The sequence below is a fragment of the Hibiscus syriacus genome, unplaced genomic scaffold (genome assembly GCF_006381635.1).
Source record: "Hibiscus syriacus cultivar Baekdansim isolate YM2019G1 unplaced genomic scaffold, ASM638163v2 tig00110387_pilon, whole genome shotgun sequence".
Classification (NCBI taxonomy): domain Eukaryota; kingdom Viridiplantae; phylum Streptophyta; class Magnoliopsida; order Malvales; family Malvaceae; genus Hibiscus; species Hibiscus syriacus.
The window spans coordinates 1498792-1506925 of NW_024062717.1; the positions used below are offsets into that span (position 1 = coordinate 1498792).

Consider the following 8134-nt stretch of genomic DNA (forward strand, 5'->3'; position numbering starts at 1 on the left):
ACGATGGTGGTTTCGGTTCGTTGATCGAAGGTCATACGACGAGTAGATCAGTGTTGAAAGGAGGGTCAAAGGGAGGGAAAACTTGGATTTTTCTGCAAAAAAAATATACGGGAATGGGGGTTTATAATTCATCCTATAAAAAAAATGGGTAAACCATGAGTTTAATCACTGAATTTCTTGTATTTTATAAAACGGTCTGCCGACTTTGAAAATTTTCAATTTAATCCTCAAATTTCCTTCCAAAATACCAATTAAATTCACCACTTTATAATTCTCAAATTTAGCCTCTAAATTGGGATATTACAATTCTCCCCTCCTTAAAAAAATTTCATCCTCGAAATTAATTCATGTTACAGAAATGCATAAATGAAACTTCTATATGTTCTTTCATACTTTCAAGTAACTTTTACAAAAATGCTAGTTCTTTACTAATTATTAACCAGATGAGCACACATTCTTATAAGAACTTTTCATCATTTCAATAAAAGAATTCGAACGAAAATTTTCTTGAAGAATCAATTCAGTATTAGTTGCGAAAATAGGCTCATAAAGTAGTAGCATATCCAAATTTCATTTCCGGAGTCGGATCAGAATTTCTCATATGAGTAACTCTCACATGGTTCATAAGGTACTTTACAGAATTGAAATAGACGTTACTGTTATTCCTTTATAAAAGGATAGAGTCCTATTGAATGAAAACTTAAGTTTTCTCTTTACAGATAGGGACTCAACCTTTGAGTTCTGGCTTAGAGAAATACGATTGTAGTCTAGGGGCATGTACTGATCAGACATCTTTTGAAATTCGTCAGGCCGATCTATCTTGAAAAATTTGACTCAACCATAGCTTTGATACCACTAAATGTAACCCCCGTAGACCGATAAGGGTAACCTGATCTGATCTGGAGTGTCACATTAGGGCCACCGGAGTGACCCATTGTAAAAATAGCAAAAAATTTAAAACTTTTATTTAAAACATGTAACTTATAAAATGATTTATCAGTAGGCAGAAATAAAACAGATTTTCATACTTGTATATAAAACAAAATACAATTACATGCCCCCTAATCACATGTATCATACTCCGCAAGTAACACCGGAAGAACTCCCTTATTAATGTCAATAGCTGCACTGGTATAATTCTTTTAACCTACAATGGTGAGTAATAGAGTGAGCTTTGGAAAGCTCAATAATATAGAATTACCAGATAATGCTGAAGAACGTGTAGATACAGATAAACATATATTTCCTTATCGGTTCAGACATCTACAAATATTTATGCTAAGCGGAGATCCTACTTATTTTTCAGGTGGTAACGGACAATGAGCTTTCAGTTCAAAGACATACTTCGGATGACTGAGTTCAGGAGATCAGAATAGGTTATCTAGTGTGTTCCCGTAAAACCAATAAAAAGATACATATCTTTTAAAACAAGTATATATATATACCCCCATCCGTCACATACAAAATGTGTAGGTTCCCCAGAACCATACAACCCCGTCACGTCCAATAAGGCCTTGAGCACAAAGCCGAGAGGCCTCCAGGTATTCTTCCTCCAACAAGAATCCATCCCAATAAAACATGTTATGTTCGTAAACAGATATATAAAAAATCAAACCATAATTCATGTCAAGTATCATATCAAAATCAAGGTAATGTATCAGATCAGAATCCAAGTCAAGTATCAGATCAGAATCCATGTCAGATATCAGATCAGAATCCATGTCAAGTATCAGATCAGAAATCAAATCGAAAATCAGATAAAATATTCATGTGAGTAGGGAACACACCAGAATTTACATATATTATTCAAAGATATTGGATAATCTTAATAGGTAGAGAAACACGGATCTTCAGTATACCAATAGAATATCAAAATTCAGAATCACTATTGAAAGAGTCCAATAACTAACGGAATCATCAGTTATTTAGAATATGACTTGAACTGGTAAGGAAGAAATGAAGATTCAGGACATTTACAGTCTATGTCGATTAATCGGATTATCTAACAACTCCAGATGAATAACCCCAGAAGTAATACTTGTCAATTCATTAACCTTCCAGGGTATTTACTCTTTAATACCAAATATTTTTATTCATAGATCATTTTCTAAATCACACTGAACAATTCTTAAGGAGACGAACATATATTCTAATGGTCTTTATTTCATTTCCATGTTTCAACTATACCAGAAAATACTGATGTACTTGATTTATGGTTCATAATTCCTAGGGATGATACATCACGTAAGTTCATCCGAGTTTTCAGGCTTATTACAATCTCTTACTTAATCCTCAGTCCTTGAAGTCACCTAGTTCATTTAGCAGCCAAGTCTATTCCAATTACTTCGGGATTTTCCAGAGTAATTCAGACGTTTCTGAATTTAAGATACATATTGTACTTCCATTCAATTCAATTTGGTCTTCATGATTGAGTTGTCGAACAAATATCCAATTCTTAGTACTGAATACGATATAGAGTTGAGCTGAGCTAAATACTTCCAAAATCATCAAGCCAAACTTGAGAAGACGAACACACATTCAAATAATACCTACGCCGTTCAGGTACTGGCATATTATTACGGTTGATCGACTCACTTAAGTTGAATTCCATAACTTTTAAGGGTAGTTCAATACCCATGTTTATTTGGATTCCTTAATTAATACAAAACATTTACTTAGTCTAGGCCATAAGGGTATTTTGGTCATTTTGGTATTCAGTTTTATTCCATTCATTACTGAGCTCAAGGATATCTTATCATTCCTGAGCTTGGTGATATTCTTGGGTCATTACAGAAATGTTTTGGTCATTTTACAGATTTGGTGTATTTCAATCTCTTCCTTCTGTCCAGTCTTATTATTTAATATAATTTTATCATTTACTTCAGTCATTTCAAACAATTTTGACAAAAGGGCACCATCGATAAATCATACTTCAGGGATTTACTCATAATTCAGAGATTTTTTGGTCAATAGCTTTCTCTAATTTTACAAACAGAATATCAAAAATGTTCTGTACAAAGAAATAATCTTAACAATTAAATCCATAATTTATCGAGTTAAATACGAATCCTCAAAGTACTTTTTCATTCAAGGTCAACTCGGACTATTTTTATATTTTAAGGTCATTTTTGTATTTTCCTAACCTAAATAATTTCAGTATTAACTCTTAACGAACATACTTATAATTTAGAGATCATATGGTTAATTTCTTCCCCGAATATTCTTTGATCTTGAAATGATTCTTTAACAGACTTCTAGTATCTTGTCCAAAACCCTCTTAGGGTTAAAAACCGGTTATCCGAATTTTCTATGCAAACTAGTATTTCTTATGCACATCTGTAGTTTTATCATATCAATATATCCTTTTAGAGTTATATAGAATTTCCAGAGACAATTATTATCTTCTTACAACTTAAGGGTATTTTCATAATTTTACCCTACCAGAGTATTCTCATAATTTATCATCTAAGTACCTTTAATGAGATAAATTATAATCTACATATCCATGGTTGATTCCTTTATCACTTAATTTCAGAACTTGTAATTTAATTCTAATTGTCCTCTAATTTCTTATAATAGTCATCTGAGCCATATTCAGTTACCTACTTTCTACCGTATTTGTATTGAGTGTAGAACTTCATTAATTAACTCCACATAAGTGACCAACATTATCTTATTCATGCATTTACCAATATCAACATGTTCCATAAAGCATAAAGAGGTAGTAAAGTATTACCTCGATTTTCGTGCCATATCGTTCGACCATTAAATTTTATTCAAACGCCCTCAATCTTGAAATCATCTTCCAATAATTCCTCAGATATATAACAATGAACATTTCATAAAAAATGGGGCTTAATTCTGAAAAACGGATCGAATCGGGTGATTAATCAGTGAAACCAACTTATCGGGTTCGAATTTGGTAAAACCCCAAAAACAGATTCAGGATGTCAAAAAACGTCATAATAGGTATACCTGGTCAAAGTCAAAGGTTGTTCAAAGCCCGGTCAACGCCGGTCAAAGTTCTGGTCAATAGTGGTTAATGCCGGTCAACGGTGAACGCAGAACAACGGTCAACAGTCAATCGTTTTACACAAATATCACCGTAACCAAAATTAATTACAAAATTATCCACCTTCTAAAAATATTGACAAAACTAACACTCGAATTTTACATAAATATCACCCTAACAGAAATTAATTACAAAATTAACACCCCTACGCGTAGTGACGGTGCGTACGGTAGGTGAACAGTGATATGGTGTCAGAAAATTCCTGGAAAAATACCTAATAATTATTTTATGAGATTTTAAGACATTTACCAAGCTCGGTTCACAATTTTGAACGGTGAAGAGCTCGATTACGAAACGTTGTAAACTTTGACGGTCTCACCCCTTCACGCGCCGGTGAGGATGGAGAAACAGAGAACACCGATAGACTCAGAATGATGCAAGGAACACGATGGTGCGGGAGGTGTCGAAAACAGGTGACCGGATCGTCGTGAATTGATGGAAAAACAACGAAAATCAAGTTAAAACTGACGATACTTCTAACTGAAATTAACGACGAACGACAATGATTAACGATGAAAGGTTTGAGGTTTTTTATTCCTCGGTCGACAATGAACACGATGGTGGTTCCAGTTCGTCGATCGGAGGTCGGACGACGAGTAGATCGGAGTTGAAAGGAGGGTCAAAGGGGAGGGAAAACTGGGAATTTTCTGCAGAAAAACATACTGGAATGTGGGTTTATAATTCATCCCATAAAAAATGGGTAAACAATGAGTTTAGTTCTTGAATTTCTTACACTTTATAAAATGGTCTTCCAACTTTGAAATTTTTCAATTTAATCCTCAAATTTTCTTCCAAAATACCAATTAAATTCACCACTTTATAATTCTCAAATTTAGCCATAAATTGGGGTATTACATTTTTTTTACCAAGATTTTTAACAATTGAGTATAAAGACAGACACATGATTACATGGTTTGATGTTAAAAAGGTAAATTAAAAAAATATAAATTATTAATAAAATTTCTAAAAGATATATACAAATTGTACAAGAACTAAAATTATCAGGAAGATTCAACTCCTAATTTATCCTTAACTATATATTCATTTCCCTGTATCTAAATTTTAGGTCAGAATCATGAACAATTAAAGATTTAAGGATTCACCAACGGAGTTGGTTTAAGTGGTAAGTAGTTTGGAATCATTTAAGCAGGTCTCGAGTTCAAGGCCTTGTGTATCCAGACAATTCTCGCTGGGAGACTTATCTATCATGTTAGAGTGTGACTCGAATTAAAAGTTAAAAGGGATACATTGAAAAGATTCTTCGCATGTTTAATATGCAAAGTGCGAAGCTTGTGAGAACTCCACTGGCAACTCACTTCTGACTTTCATCAGATTATTCAGCAAAATCAAATACAGAGTACATGTCACATTTTTCATATTATAATATAATGAGATCTTTAATGTATGTTATGGTTTATACGCGTTCAAACTTAGTGTACGTGGTCAATTCAGTGAGTAGATACATGGTGGATCTCGGTAAAGAACATTAGAAAGTTGTCTCATGAATTTTCATGTATCTTCGTGATACTAGTGGTGTTTGCTTGCATTTCAAGAAAATAAGAGATGGAGAAGTCAGATACACATAACTTTACAAGAAGTAATTACTTCTACCAAGGAGGGATCCATAACTTCTATTCAAGAAGTTTATGTACTTGTGGATGATTTAACCGACCCTGCCCCTGCCATAACATTTGTGCTTTTAGATGCTACTACCGTACTAGAAAAAGGATTAGCTGCAAAAAGGTATTTATCCCGTGATAGATCCTTTAGACTCAACGTCAACTATGCTCCACCTCGAATCATTGGTGAGGAACATATGAAACTGTGTAATGGGTTAAGCAAACCTTACAACGTTACAAAGAACTTTAGGACATTATAGCTATCATTGGGTTAGATGAATTGTCTGAAGAGGATCCCTTAACCATTGCAAGAGCACAAAAAATTGAGTGTTTCTTATCACAACCCTTTTTCGTAGCGAAATTATTTACCGGTTCCCCGAGAAAATATGTTGGCTTAGAAGAAACAATTAGAGGGTTTAAATTGATAATTTTCAGAGAATTAGACAATATTCATGAACAAGCCTTTTATTTGGTAGGTAACATCGATGAAGCTACTATGAAGGCTACGAACTTAGAAATAGAGAACAATTTGAATAAATGACCTTAAATCTTTGCGTACTTACCCTAATCAAATTGATTAGGATTCAGAAGTGAAAGAAATCATTTTATCTACTAATAGCGGACAAATTGACGTATTACCAAATCACGCACCTATTGCCAAAATGGTAGATATAGGTATTTTGAGAATACGCCTTAATGACCAATGGTTAAAGATGGCTTTGATGGGTGGTTTTGCTAGAATAGGCAATAATGAAATCATTATTTTAGTAAATAATACGGAGAAGGGTAGTGACATTGATCCATAAGAGACTCAACAAGCTCTTAAAATAGCGAAAGCTAACTTGAGGAAAGTTGAAGGCAAGAGGCAAACAATTGAGGCAAGTCTAGCTCTCAGATGGGCTAGCTCACGAGTAGAGGCTATCAACGCGATTTCGTAACTAGTTGATTAATCGAAAGAATTTCCGTATAAACAAAACTTTATTTATACATCCCATTTTGATGTTGTTGATTAAATAGAATAAAATACAATCAAAAGTGAAATCAAATTTTAATCTAACGAAAATTTTGAAAATTGAAAACGAAAATAGAATAGGATGAAAAAGATAAAAATCAATAAAAATAAAAGAGGGTGGTTATAAAAACTTATTAGAAATCGGGTGATAGGTTGTTTATTTGGTTATTATTTTGCCTTTAAATTACTCCTTAGTTGTTAGTTTTTATGGTTGATTTGTTTGTAATGATTAACTTTTTTGTGTAGGACACTAGATTCTGGAAATTACACTAAATGACATAATTCTATAGCATTTTTTTATTTTCAGAATCAAGTGTGGATTAGTAGGCATGACTCTGGGCATGACAAATCAGACGTCGCGTTGAGTTAGCACCTTTCAGAAGATCCAATTAGCACTTGTAGAATGACGAATGGGTCTTTCACGTTTTTGAAATTCGAATTCAAGATTATCTCATGTTTTTAGGATTTTAGTTTGGATATTTTCAAGAATTATCTTTCAAAATTATATCTTATTTTTAGGAATTATCTTTTCATTATTTTTATCTATTTTGAAGGCTATAAATACCCTCTCATGGTAAGCTTATAAACACATTCATATTTTATTCTTCTTCTTTGCTTTGGGTTTTATAAATGTTTTTCTTTTCTTTTTCAAAGTTTTCTTTATTTTTATTTTTATTTTTAAAGATGCTAAGTATGATTGTCATACTTCTCTAATTTCTCCTTAAGCCAAGGGCTAAAGCGATGACCCAATTCCTATTGTAAGGATTGAAAAGCAATAAAAATACCTTCGGGTTATTTTCTCAATTTTATGGAGAAATAGGATAGGTAATCAACCTATCATTTAAAATTAAAAAAAGGTCATTGTTATGGGTGTTGTTCTAGTTTAAAGTTGGGAGGAAGAATCGGCTGGTAGCAAGTTCGACTTTTTGTGAACGCACTTAGCAACAGTCCACTAAGGAAAATTGAGATCGGGCTCGATTCTCATTGAGACAGTATAGTTCGAGTCGAGTTTTTTCTAAAGCTTTTAAAATTGAGTTGGTGCTGACGACGATAGTCGTAGTTAGTCCACATAAGGATTGGAATTCAAATAAAACTTTTGAATTTTCGGTTTCCAAGAGTGAGAAACAAGTTACAGGGGTTGGGCCCTATAGACTGTAACTGACAGATATCCGAAGGGAAAATCTATTCCAAGGATCAATTGAATTGAGGCAAAAGCTGAAGCATGAGGTTGTTTTCACCATAAGTTTTCCTTATTTTAATTTATTTTTCAATTTATTTATTTCTCTTATCTTTATCTCAAATTATTATTATTTTCAAACAATTTAAAATCTCCTTTTTTTTCTCTCATCCTTATCTTTTCTCACCTTTATCCAAATCCCTATTTTTTTTATCCTTCTAGATCTAAATCAAAAGGTTCACAACCACAGAAAC

The 8134-nt window shown here is 33.0% G+C and overlaps 1 pseudogene; it reads left to right on the plus strand.

Moving 5' to 3' along the window:
• Window positions 1–5535: 5535 nt before the first annotated feature.
• On the plus strand, window positions 5536–6232 carry LOC120122375 (annotated as a pseudogene).
• The last annotated feature ends 1902 nt before the right edge of the window (window positions 6233–8134 follow it).